General features: G+C 36.0%; 1 non-coding gene across 1 annotated transcript; it reads left to right on the top strand.

The window, feature by feature from the left end:
• Positions 1-466: 466 nt before the first annotated feature.
• LOC130972690 (small nucleolar RNA R71) lies at positions 467-574 on the top strand. The gene has a single exon (XR_009083854.1). It is a non-coding gene; the product is annotated as a small nucleolar RNA R71 (small nucleolar RNA).
• The last annotated feature ends 14279 nt before the right edge of the window (positions 575-14853 follow it).

A 14853-nucleotide genomic window follows, 5' to 3' on the forward strand; every position in this document is an offset into this window, starting at 1 on the left:
GAGGTCTTTCTTGATTCTTCCATGAGAAATTTGGGTGATTTCTCCATGAAGAATTATAGGTGTTTCCATAGGGTTCTCCTAGGTAATTCACCTCTTCCATTGAAGGGTTCTCAGGATCATAGGCTTCTTCTTTAGATGAAGCATCCTTAGTACTGCTTGGTGCACTTTGCATTCCAGACAGACTTTGAGAAATCAAATTGACTTGTTGAGTCAATATCTTGTTCTGAGCCAAAATGGCATTCAGAGTATCAATCTCAAGAACTCCTTTCTTCTGATTGGTCCCATTGTTCACAGGATTCCTTTCAGAAGTGTACATGAATTGGTTATTTGCAACCATTTCTATTAGCTCTTGAGCTTCTATAGGCGTCTTCTTCAAATGAAGAGATCCTCCAGCAGAGCTATCCAAAGACATCTTGGATAGTTCAGAGAGACCATCATAGAAAATACCTATGATGCTCCATTCAGAAAGCATGTCAGAAGGACATTTTCTGATCAATTGTTTGTATCTTTCCCAAGCTTCATAGAGGGATTCTCCATCCTTCTGTCTGAAGGTTTGGACTTCCACTCTAAGCTTACTCAATTTTTGAGGTGGAAAGAACTTTGCCAAAAAGGCATTGACTAGCTTTTCCCATGAGTCCAGGCTTTCTTTAGGTTGTGAGTCCAACCATATTCTAGCTCTGTCTCTTACAGCAAAAGGGAATAGCATCAGTCTGTAGACCTCAGGGTCAACCCCATTAGTCTTGACTGTGTCACAGATTTGCAAGAATTCAGCTAAAAACTGATGAGGATCTTCCAATGGAAGTCCATGGAACTTGCAATTCTGTTGCATTAGAGAAACTAATTGAGGCTTAAGCTCAAAGTTGTTTGCTCCAATGGCAGGGATAGAGATGCTTCTCCCATAGAAGTCGGGAGTAGGTGCAGTAAAGTCACCCAGCACCTTCCTTGTATTGTTGGCATTGTTGTTGTTTTCGGCTGCCATGTCTTCTTCTTCTCTGAAGAATTCGGTCAGGTCCTCAATAAAGAGTTGTGCCTTAGCTTCTCTTAGCTTTCACTTCAAGGTCCTTTCAGGTTCAGGGTCAGCTTCAACAAGAATGCCTTTGTCTTTGTTCCTGCTCATATGAAAGAGAAGAGAACAAGAAAATATGGAATCCTCTATGTCACAGTATAGAGATTCCTTGAGGTGTCAGAGGAAGAAAAATGGAAGACAGAGGTAGAAAATTCGAACTTATCAAAGAAGATGGAGTTCGAATTTTGCATTAAGGAATAGTGTTAGTCCATAAATAGAAGGATGTGAGAAGAAGGGAAGTAATTTTCGAAAATTAAGTAAAAGATTTTGAAAACATTTTGAAAAACACTTAATTGATTTTCGAAAATAAGAGTGGAAAAGAAATCAAGTGATTTTTGAAAAAGATTTTGAAATTAGAAATAAAAAAGATTTGATTGAAAACTTATTTTGAAAAAGATGTGGTTAAGAAGATATGATTGGTTTTTGAAAAGATGTGATTGAGAAGATATGATTTGAAAAACATTTTAAAAAGATTTGATTTTAAAAATTAATGACTTGCCTAACAAGAAAAGATATGATTCAAACATTAAACCTTTCTTAACAGAAAAGGTAACAAACTTGAGATGTTCAATCAAATCATTAATTGTTAGTAAGTATCTTTGAAAAAGGAAAGAAATTGATTTTGAAAACATTTGATTGAAAAGATATGATTTGAAAAATAATTTTAAAAAGATTTGATTTAAAAAAATTAATGACTTGCCTAACAAGAAAAGATATGATTCAAACATTAAACCTTTCTCAACAGAAAAGGCAACATACTTAAAATGTTCAATCAAATCATTAATTGTTAGTAAGTATCTTTGAAAAAGGAAAGAAATTGATTTTGAAAACATTTGATTGAAAAGATATGATTTGAAAAAGATTTGATTTTGAAAAACTTTGAAGACTTGAAAAAAATTGATTTTGAAAACAAAATCCTCCCCCTTGTGCCATCCTGGCGTTAAACGCCCAGAATGGTGCACATTCTGGCGTTTAACGCCCAAACTACTACCCTTTTGGGCGTTAAACGCCCAGCCAGGCACCCTGGCTGGCGTTTAAACGCCAGTCTGTCTTCTTCACTGGGCATTTTTGAATGCCCAGCTTTTTCTGTGTGATTCCTCTGCAGTATGTTCTGAATCTTCAATTCTCTGTATTATTGACTTGAAAAGACACAAATTAAAAATATTTTTGGATTTTTAATAATAAGGAATAATCAAAATGCAACTAAAATCAAATAATAATGTATGCAAGACACCAAACTTAGCAGTTTGTATACCATTGACACTAACAAAATGAGGATGCATATAACAAAACACTCAAGTCAATAGAATTCAAAGATCAAAACAAGGAAATCATCAAGAACAACTTGAAGATCAATGAGGACACATGCATGAATGCAATAAGAACAGAAACATGCAATTGATACTAAACTTAAGATGAGACTCTAGACTCAAACAAGACATATTTTTGGATTTTATGATTTTGTAATTTTTTTTTGTGCTTTTTCGAAAATTAAGTGAAAAGGAAAATAAAGGTATCAAAATTCTTAATGAGAATTCCAGGAATCATGCAATGTTAGTCTAAAGCTTTAGTCTAAAGGAATTAGACATGGCCGGCCAAGCTTCAGCAGGACATTGCATTCAAGAGCTAAATTGATGAGAATCAATCAGCTTTGGTGATGATAAGAACATCACCTTTGAAACACTAGAATTCATTCTTAAGAACTCTGAAGAAAAATACCTAATCTAAGCAACAAGATGAACCGTCAGTTGTCCATACTCGAACAATCCCCGGCAACGGCGCCAAAAACTTGGTGCGCAAAATTGTGATCACTACACAACTTTGCACAACTAACCAGCAAGTGCACTGGGTCGTCCAAGTAATAAACCTTACGCGAGTAAGGGTCGATCCCACGGAGATTGTTGGTATGAAGCAAGCTATGGTCACCTTGTAAATCTCAGTCAGGCAGACTCAATTGGGTATAGGTAATAAACGCATAAAGCATAAAGATAAAGATAGAGGTACTTATGTAATTCATTGGTAGGAACTTCAGATAAGCGTATGAAGATGCCTTCCCTTCCGTCTCTCTGCTTTCCTACTGTCTTCATCCAATCCTTCTTACTCCTTTCCATGGCAAGCTTATGTAGGGTTTCACCGTTGTCAGTGGCTACCTCCCATCCTCTCAGTGAAAATGTTCCTATGCTCTGTCACAGCATATGGCTAATCAGCTGTCGGTTCTCGGTCAGGCCGGAATAGAATCCATTGATTCTTTTGCGTCTGTCACTAACGCCCCGCCTGCTAGGAGTTTGAAGCACGTCACAGTCATTCAATCATTGAATCCTACTCAGAATACCACAGACAAGGTTAGACCTTCCGGATTCTCTTGAATGCCGCCATCAGTTCTTGCCTATACCACGAAGATTCCGGTTAAAGAATCCAAGAGATAAACATTAGAGCCTCGTTTGCTTGTAGAACAAGAGTGGTTGTCAGTCACTTTGTTCATAAGTGAGAATGATGATGAGCGTCACATAATCATCACATTCATCAAGTTCTTGGGTGCAAATGAATATCTTGGACAAAGAACAAGCGGAATTGAATAGAAGAACAATAGTAATTGCATTAATACTCGAGGTACAGCAGAGCTCCACACCTTAATCTATGGTGTGTAGAAACTCCACCGTTGAAAATACATAAGTGATAGTGTGATCATTGGTTTCGGTCCCAGAGAGGGAACCAGAAGAACCAAGATGAAAATACAATAGTAAAAGGTCCTATATATAGAAAACTAGTAGCCTAGGGTGTACAGAGATGAGTAAATGACATAAAAATCTACTTCCGGGCCCACTTGGTGTGTGCTTGGGCTGAGCAATGAAGCATTTTCGTGTAGAGACTCTTCTTGGAGTTAAACGCCAGCTTTTATGCCAGTTTGGGCGTTTAACTCCCATTTAGGTGCCAGTTCCGGCGTTTAACGCTGGAATTCCTAAGTGTGACTTTGAACGCCGGTTTGGGCCATCAAATCTTGGGCAAAGTATAGACTATCATATATTGCTGGAAAGCCCAGGATGTCTACTTTCCAACGCCGTTGAGAGCGCGCCAATTGGGCTTCTGTAGCTCCAGAAAATCCACTTCGAGTGCAGGAAGGTCAGAATCCAACAGCATCTGCAGTCCTTTTTAGTCTCTGGATCAGATTTTTGCTCAGGTCCCTCAATTTCAGCCAGAAAATACCTGAAATCACAGAAAAACACACAAACTCATAGTAAAGTCCAGAAAAGTGAATTTTAACTAAAAACTAATAAAAATATACTGAGAACTTAACTAAAACTACTAAAAATATACTAAAAACAATGCCAAAAAGGGTACAAATTATCCGCTCATCAGAGACACAAATCATTGTATTCCTCTAAAACCAGATCCACGGCAAGTCTCATTCATGTGGAGTCGTTAATCTGCTTAGAGCACCAAAATATAATTCTAATTAGAAGTGTGTTGAAAAAATTATGTTAAAAATACTTTGTTATAAATATGACCTGAATATTGAAGTCATTTTGTAAAGTACATTCTCTCATCCAACTGGTCACCCAAACTCCGCTATCATTCCTAAGATATAAAGCATTCCACAAATAGTTATTATATCCATATAAGATATAAACTATTGAACGAGTAATGATATTTAAAAGAAAAAATTAAATATTAGACTTACGATCTATTTTTTTGAGTGGGTAGGCCAAAAGGTGTGATAGGTCAAAAGGTAGAGCAATCTATAACTTTAGACTTATCATCATCATAAATATGATTATCTAACATTGCTTCTAAATAAGTTGCCTGTACAAGAGTAAATCCATGACAAAAAAAGTGAATTGTAAATGATTTAAATTGACTAAGAGTACTTGTTACAACAAATGGTTATTTAAATTGTTAAGTTGTTAAGTGATTCTAGATCATTGAGTACTAATTTAGAACAAATAATTACCACTTTAATTGCGTTTCTTTTGCGTTGTTGATGTTTTCCGACACAAGACAGTGAATCCAATATGATTAGGCGACGATTCGTAAAGTCAATAATAACCAAATACCAATGTAGTTCCTCACAGATAGGGATAAACACATACGATAAACCTTAAACCATTATAAACACTAAAAAAATATAATAGTATGTTAATAGAAAACAAATTGGTCACTCGTACCCTAATGACGTGGCTAATTTTCAGTGACATATGTGCTCCAAGGAAATCAAAGATAACCTCTGCCGGTGTATATTTTTCGCTTAAAGCATATCGCTGCATACAAATAAATATTGTTAAATAAAAATATGTTTTCAATTTAACAACTATTTTTGAACTGATAATTTAATTATACACTTTACTCGTGTGAGTACATAGCATGGTTTAGTCTAGAAAAAAGAACTTCTTTTAAATTAGTATATCCACTCAAACTATTAGACAAAAATATTAACTAATAATTTAGAAATATTATAGGGATAACTTTACTGCAAAATGTGCAGGCATGAACCAGCAAATTGGATCTTCATTCCTACGTCGAAATACATGTGTCATCATAAGTGCCACCAGGTTTATAACCTACAATATGTTAAATTATATGTAAAACATGTTTATAGGTAAATAGAGGCTTAAAAATATAATTACAAGAAAAAGAATAATATGCATTGACCTCTATACTTACTCATGATTCGAGACATCTCTCCGGCACAAGACATCTAAATGTACTTCTATAACATTTTTCATCTGAGATTACCAACTCTTCAGAACTACCAAAGTCATACGATGGTTAGCTGAGAGAATCATAGAATCTTTAAACCATTATATATTACACATAATCATAAACCACACGTACAGATCTAACGTATCCGAAAAAATATAGGCTGCAACAGTAGCTTGAGAATCGGTTAACATCATCGAAGGTGTAGGCTCAAATGCAACAAGTATCCACCACTGCAGTTAAAAAAATAGTTTTAAGATTACACTAAAATATAAAGAAATAAAAGAATACGTAAAAGAAAGAAGAAACAAAGATAAAGTTACCTTTACCAGTACAGCTCCTACTCTAACGTGTGGTTGTCTATTAGGTGGAGTTGTTGCTTCACGAGTAATATCCAAGTGGAATAACTTTTTGGGTTGAATTGGTATGATCCTAGTAAGATCACTAGTTTTTGTACTTTTCGAAGATTGCACAACTACAGTAGGATCCAATATGGAACAATTATTTGTGGAAGTTATCTGTTGTGCCATGATCACATCAATTTTTTGGTGTAGAATATGAATGAGCGACTCTAAGTTTTCTATCCTTTTTGTTATATCGTTAAACATACTCTTGACCTCCATATTTTTCATTGGAATAATCTTTTACTATTCACTCAGATAGTATTTTGTCTTGTACGGTACCATATAACCCCTTAGGATGAATATATAGCAAATTCGGTTATAAAAGATAAGATAAGATAAAAATAATACAAATTTTAAAATATTTTATTTCTATCGTTTTTTTAGAAAAAATGTTATCTAATTAGAGTACGAAGATAAGAAGTTGAGAATAATAAGATTATATAAAATAATCTAATTTTATCTTTTTTAAAAAGCTAATATTTAAAATATAATCTCAAATTTATTATTATTTAAATACAAGATAAAAGGATAGTAATTTATGCCGTAAAAAGTTGTTAAATTTTGGATAAATTTTGATTTTTAATTTAAAGTTAAATGACTAATTATTGATTATCATATTTAAATTATTAAAATAGAATTAGTTGTGTGAAACATAATCTTATTCTTATATATAAACACTCAAGCATAGAATACTATTAACTATCTCTATTAAAACTGAAATTACAATCTAGTAGAGCAATGGAAGAAAAAGTAGTAGATGATCACATTGGATCTTCTTCAATGGAAATTACAGAAAATTCTCTGTTGAAACAAATACTACATGCAATAGAGGTAATATATCCAACTCATGATAAATTACAATGTTATTTATGTATACCAATACTAAATTTCTTTTTTATAATGTAGTCTTTATCCAAGAGAGTTAATGAGATGAAGAAAGCAATGTGGATGGCGAAGAAGTCACTTGATAAATTAACCGCCCTTCAATGTAAAACTGATGAGAAGCGTGAGAAATTCGACAATACGGACCTATATGAGATGAAGAATAAATCATGTGGTGATGTAACAAAGAAAAACTCTTGTCTGTTGCAAGTAAAGTCCAAACATTGTGTGTTTACAGATTTATCTGACGAGGATAAGGACATTGAGATTTCACACAATCTGCCACCATCGTTCTACAAAGGGATGCAAACATGCCTGGATGGAGAAGAAAAATCGAAGCCAAAGTCAAGACTGGGTTTTCAAAGAAATAGCAAAACTAATAAAACTGTGCAATAAAATCCGAGTACGTTTGTAAGGCAAAAGGACAAATTGGAAATAGTCAATAATCCACCGTCTATCCAAAACATAGCGTTTGCACAACCAGCTAAAAATGTCAAAACTTGAGCACAAAGGTCAACTATCAAGCAAGATAGCGGAAACTAGAGTACGCAAAGGGCCTTTAACTTTCACCATAGACAAAGCACGGTTAACAATGTTTGTGAAACAAAAAAATGGTGTTCAAGTCAACTTCTATCCCAAAGGTATTTGATTTTGTAAAAAATAATTTATTGGTATAGTACTCAAATATGTATATTGTGGATAACCTTTATATTTTGTGCAGAATCTAAACTGTTCATTCAAACCACCACAAGATATGAGGTTGAGTGAGGATTTGGTCAATATGGCTATGTACATCTTTGTTGCTGATAATGATATAGCGTGAGCATTTTTTTTTTTGTTTCTTTTATTTTTAATTTTAGTTATCTCAGTGGCTAATGTGTTGGCTTTGTGTTAGAGAGGATTTGGTTCATATTCACGATACAACTGCAACTAGAGAAGATCTGTTCAGTCTCGTACCTGAAAAGCAAGTGTCTGAACTAGTAATAAAGCTGATGGCATTGAAGATAACATCAAATATTAGTATGACCAAATTAAAGAATGTTTGATCCCTTCCACCATCATTTGCAGTAAGTCAAAATCTTGATTTGCTCATTTTAACAAAGCAAAATAAATAACCATTGTGCTCAAACATACCTAGGATGACTTGTCATTACATATGGAGGATCATGACCTACTGAAAAAATAGGCACATTATATGCCACTAACCCATGACCTTCAATTTGTAAGTTTTCATTAATTATTGAATTATTTTTATTATAATAAAAAGTACTCAAACTTGTACTTTTACATATTACATCCTATTTGTTATACAAATATATGTCCCGATCAAAGAAAATGATCACTAGTATCTAATGGCAATGAGCATTTCTGACAAAATACTTTATCATTTGGACTCTCACTGTGAGGTTCAAGATGATGAACCACGCAAGCATCATATTAGAAATATAGTAAGTTCTCCTACTATAGAAACAAAGCTAATAATAACATTATTTCGAATAATAAAGCAAATTATTCTAATTACAGGGAGTGACTCTTTCTAAAATAATATTAGCAGAGAAGTATGCAGAATGTGGTATACAAGAAATAGTGAGTTTCGAGGGTTGGAAAGTCCGTATGGCAATATGTATTCCTAGGTGCACAAATAGGTAATTATTCAAATTGTTGGTTATTTAATTTAATTTATATATATATATATATATATATATATATATATATATATATATATATATATTTTGCTTTCGACGGCCTTATGTTGTATTACATGATACGTTTTCACAGAGCAATGATTCAGCTGCATGGGTTATGCAATGGATGGATGTACAACAGGAATTCACTCCTGTGGTCCCCCAAAGGTAACTTTTAATATAGAGAATTTCTCCATTTAATTACATTAATACATGTGTTAACGTTTAGTAAAATAAATTACAGCTGCATGAGGAAAGGGGTAGAATGTATTTAGCATTGGATTTCGTCACCAGAGATTAGAATAAGATACTGGCAGATGTTAACGAGAGGTTTCAATTATGGTGGCTTATGATACACCCATAGCATCTTTACTGAAATTGGGAAGAATTATTTATGTCTTCTTGTTATACTTACTAAAATATAATTAAATTTATTAATGATGTATTTTTTATTTCTCTCGTTGTGTATCACTTTTTCGTTATCCTATTAAGAACTTATAATTCTGAAGTAAAACTAAAAATCATTTGTGGACGAAATTGTGATCCTTAAAGTTGTACTCCTTGTACTTGTATGAAATTTAAAAATTGGCTCTATTGGAATTTATGATCACAACTCCATTCAACTTAACCAGCAAGTGTACTGGGTCATCCAAGTAATACCTTACGTGAGTAAGGGTCGATCCCACAGAGATTGTTGGTATGAAGCAAGCTATGATCACCTTGTAAATTTCAGTTAGGCAGATTAAATGGTTATGGGTTTCAAAAATTAATAATAAATAGAAAATAAAAAGGGATAGAAATACTTATGTAAATCAATAGTGAGAATCTCAGATAGGCATGTGGAGATGCTAGAATCCTTTCGAATCTCTACTTTCTTATTGCTTTCATCCAATCCTTCTTACTCCTTTCCATGGCAAGCTGTATGTAGGGCATCACGATCACAATGGCTACTTTTAATCCTCTCGGGAAAATGGTCCTATGCGCTGTCACTGCACGGCTAATCGTCTGGAGGCATCACCCTTGTTGATAGCTACATCTCATCCTCTCAGTGAAAATGGTCCAAATGCTCTGTCACAGCACGGCTAATCATCTATCGGTTCTCAATCAGGTTGGAATAGAATCCCTTGATTCTTTTGCGTCTGTCACTAATGCCCAGCCTTCAGGAGTTTGAAGCTCGTCACAGTCATTCAATACCGGAATCCTACTCGGAATACCACAAACAAGGTTAGACTTTCCGGATTCCCGGGATCCTACTCAGAATACCACAGACAAGGTTAGACTTTCTGGATCCCCATGAATACCGCCATCTATCTAGCTTATACCACGAAGATTCTGTTGGGGAATCTAAGAGATATGCGCCCGGCCTAAGCTAGAACGGAAGTGGTTGTCAATCACGCGCGTTCATAGGTGAGAATGATGATGAGTGTCACGAATCATCACATTCATCATAGTGTTGTGCAACGTATATCTTGGAATAAGAATAAAAGAGAATTGAATCGAAAGTAATAGTAATTGTATTGAAACTTGAGGTACAGCAGAGCTCCACACCCTTAATCTATGGTGTGCAGAAACTCCACCGTTGAAAATACATAAGTGAAAGGTTCAGGCATGGCCGAATGGCCAGCCCCCTCAATGATCAAAAGACCGAATGATCAAAGACTAAACAGTCAAAAGATTAAACTGTCAAAAGATGTCTAATACAATAGTAAATTATCCTATTTATACTAGACTAGCTACTAGGGTTTACATGAGTAAGTAATTGATGCATAAATCTACTTCCGGGGCCCACTTGGTGTATGCTTGGGCTGAGCTTGATCTATCCACGAGCTGAGGCTTTTCTTGGAGTTGAACTCCAAGTTATAACGTGTTTTGGGCGTTCAACTCCGGATCATGACGTGTTTCTAGCGTTTAACTCTAGACAGCAGCATGTACTTGGCGTTCAACGCCAATTTACGTCATCAATTTCCGAATAAAGTATGAACTATTATATATTTCTAGAAAGCTCTGGATGTCTACTTTCCAACGCAGTTGAGAGCGCGCCATTGAGAGTTTTGTAGCTCCAGAAAATCCATTTTGAGTGCAGAGAGGTCAGATTCCAACAACATCAGCAGTCCTTTTGTCAGCCTTTTTCAGAGTTTTGCTCAAGTCCCTCAATTTTAGCCAGAAATTACCTGAAATTACAGAAAAACACACAAACTCATAGTAAAGTCCAGAATTGTGAATTTAACATAAAAACTAATGAAAATATCCCTAAAAGTAGCTTGAACTTACTAAAAACTACCTAAAAACAATGCCAAAAAGCGTATAAATTATCCGCTCATCACAACACCAAACTTAAATTGTTGCTTGTCCCCAGGCAACTGAAAATCAAAATAGGATAAAAAGAAGAGAATATACTATAAATTCCAGAATATCAATGAATATTAATTATAATTAGATGAGCGGGACTTGTAGCTTTTTGCTTCTAAAGAGTTTTGGCATCTCACTTTTTCCTTTGAAGTTTAGAGTGATTGGCGTCTCTAGGAACTCAGAGTTCAGATAGTGTTATTGACTTTCCTAGTTAAGCATGTTGATTCTTGAACACAGCTACTTATGAGTCTTGGCTGTGGCCCTAAGCACTTTGTTTTCCAGTATTACCACCGGATACATAAATGCCACAGACACATAACTGGGTGAACCTTTTCAGATTGTGACTCAGCTTTGCTAGAGTCCCCAGTTAGAGGTGTCCAGAGCTCTTAAGCACACTCTTTTTGCTTTGGATCACGACTTTAACCACTCAGTCCCAAGCTTTTCACTTGGACCTTCATGACACAAGCACATGGTTAGGGACAGCTTGATTTAGCCGCTTAGGCCTGGATTTTATTTCCTTGGGCCCTCCTATCCATTGATGCTCAAAGCCATGGATCCTTTTTTTTTACCCTTGCCTTTTGGTTTTAAGGGCTATTGGCTTTTTCTGCTTGCTTTTTCTTTTTTCTTTCTATTTTTTTTAGCCATTTTTTTTTCGCAAGCTTTTTACTTTTCACTGCTTTTTCTTGCTTCAAGAATCAATTCCATGATCTTTCAGATCATCAATAACATTTCTCTTTGTTCATCATTATTTCAAGAGCCAACAATTTTAACATTTATAAACAACAAGATAAAAAATATGCACTGTTCAAGCATTCATTCAGAAAACAAAAAGTATTGTCACCACATCAATATAATTAAATTAAATTCAAGGATGAATTCGAAATTCATGTACTTCTTGTTCTTTTGAATTAAAGCATATTTCATTTAAGAGAGGTGAAGGATTAATGGATTTTATTCATAGCTTTAAGACATGGTTACTACATACTAATGATCATGAAGTAGAGACACAAAACATAGATAAACATAACATAGAAACCGAAAAACAGAAAGAAATAAGAACAAGGAATGAATCCACCTTAGTGGCGTCTTCTTCTTGAAGGACCAACAATGTCCTTAAGCTCTTCTATGTCCCTTCCTTGCCTTTGTTGCTCCTCCCTCATTGCTCTTTGATCTTCTCTTATTTCTTGGAGAATGATGGAGTGCTCAGGATGTTCCACCCTTAATTGTTCCACATTGTGGCTCAAATCTTCTAAGGAAGTGTTGAGTTATTCCCAATAGTTATTGGGAGGAAAGTGCATCCCTTGAGGCATCTCAGGGATTTCTTGATGATGAGCTTCCTCATGCATCTCTTGAGAACCGTGGAGGGTCTCTCTTGCTTGATCCATCCTCTTCTTGGTGATGGGCTTATCTTCTTCAATGGAGATGTCTCCTTCTATGATAACTCCAGCTGAGTAACATAGATGGCAAATAAGGTGAGGAAAAGCTAGCCTTGCCATGGTGGAGGGCTTTTCGGCTATTTTGTAGATTTCATTGGAGATGACTTCATGAACTTCTACTTCCTCTCCAATCATGATGCTATAAATCATGATGGCCCGATCCGCAATAACTTCAGATCGGTTGCTAGTGGGAATGATGGAGCGTTGAATGAACTCCAACCATCCTCTAGCCACAGGCTTGAGGTCCAGTCTTCTTAGTTGGACTGGCTTGCCTTTGGAGTCTCTCTTCCATTGAGCTCCTTCCACACATATGTCCATAAGGACTTGGTCCAACCTTTGATTAAAGTTGACCCTTCTAGTGTAGGGGCGTTCATCTCCTTGCATCATGGGCAAGTGGAACGCCAACCTCACATTCTCCGGACTAAAATCTAAGTATTTCCCTCGAACCATTGTGAGATAATTCTTTGGACTCGGGTTCATACTTTGATCATGGTTGGTGCACGAAATTGCAATCACACTTTTGCAATCCCGCACAACTAACCAGCAAGTGCACTGGGTCGTCCAAGTAATACCTTGTGTGAGCAAGGGTCGATCCCACGGAGATTGTCGGCTTGAAGCAAGCTATGGTTATCTTGTAAATCTTAGTCAGGATATCAGAAATTATCAGGATTGATTGTAAAAAGCAAAAGAACATGAAATAAGTACTTGTTATGCAGTAATGGAGAATAGGTTGAGGTTTTGGAGATGCTCCATCTTCTGAATCTCTGCTTTCCTACTGTCTTCTTCATCAAACACGCAAGGCTCCTTCCATGGCAAGCTGTATGTAGGGTTTCACCGTTGTCAGTGGCTACCTCCCATCCTCTCATTGGAAATGTTCAACGCACCCTGTCACGGCACGGCTATCCATCTGTCGGTTCTCAATCAGGCCAGAATAGAATCCAGTGATTCTTTTGCGTCTGTCACTAACGCCCCGCCTTCAGGAGTTTGAAGCATGTCACAGTCATTCAATCATTGAATCCTACTCAGAATACCACAGACAAGGTTTAGACCTTCCGGATTCTCTTGAATGCCGCCATCAGTTCTAGCTTATACCACGAAGATTCTGGTTAAGGAATCCAAGAGATATCTACTCAATCTAAAGTAGAACAGAGGTGGTTGTCAGGCACATGTTCATAGTTGAGAATGATGATGAGTGTCACAGATCATCACATTCATCCGGGTTAAGAGCAAGTGATATCTTAGAATGGAAGCAAGCATGATTGAATAAGAAACAGTAGTAATTGCATTAATCCATCAAGACACAGCAGAGCTCCTCACCCCCAACCATGGGGTTTAGAGACTCATACTGTGGAAGGTACACAAAGAAACGTGTAAAGTGTCATGAGATACAGGAACAATGTCAAAAGGTCCTATTAATAGTAAACTAGTATCCTAAGGTTTACAGAAATGAGTAAATGACAGAAAAATCCACTTCCGGGCCCACTTGGTGTGTGCTTGGGCTGAGCAATGAAGCATTTTCGTGTAGAGACCTTTTCTGGAGTTAAACGCCAGCTTTTATGCCAGTTTGGGCGTTTAACTCCAAGTTTTATGCCAGTTCCGGCGTTTAACGCTGGAATTTCTGTAGGTGACTTTGAGCGCCGATTTGGGCCATCAAATCTTGGGAAAAGTATGGACTATTATATATTGCTGGAAAGCCTAGGATGTCTACTTTCCAACGCCGTTGAAAGGGCGCCAATTGGGCTTCTGTAGCTCCAGAAAATCCACTTCGAGTGCAGGGAGGTCAGAATCCAACAGCATCTGCAGTCCTTTTCAGTCTCTGAATCAGATTTTTGCTCAGAGCCTTCAATTTCAGTCAGAAAATACCTGAAATCATAGAAAAACACACAAACTCATAGTAAAGTCCAGAAAAGTGAATTTTAACTAAAAACTAATAAAAATATACTAAAAACTAACTAAAAGATACTAGAAACATACTAAAAACAATGCCAAAAAGCGTATAAATTATCCGCTCATCACAACACCAAACTTAAATTGTTGCTTGTCCCCAAGCAACTGAAAATCAAAATAGTATAAAAAGAAGAGAATATACTATAGACTCCAAAATATCAAAGAAACATAGTTCCAATTAGATGAGCGGGACTAGTAGCTTTTTGCCTCCGAACAGTTTTGGCATCTCACTCTATCCTTTGAAGTTCAGAATGATTGGCATCTATGAGAACTCAGAACTCAGATAGTGTTATTGATTCTCTTAGTTAAGTATAATGATTCTTGAACATAGCTAGTGTATGAGTCTTGGCTGTGGCCCAAAGCAATCTGTCTTCCAGTATTACCACCGG

Source organism: Arachis stenosperma, chromosome 3, assembly GCF_014773155.1.
Source record: "Arachis stenosperma cultivar V10309 chromosome 3, arast.V10309.gnm1.PFL2, whole genome shotgun sequence".
NCBI classification, from domain to species: Eukaryota; Viridiplantae; Streptophyta; class Magnoliopsida; order Fabales; family Fabaceae; genus Arachis; species Arachis stenosperma.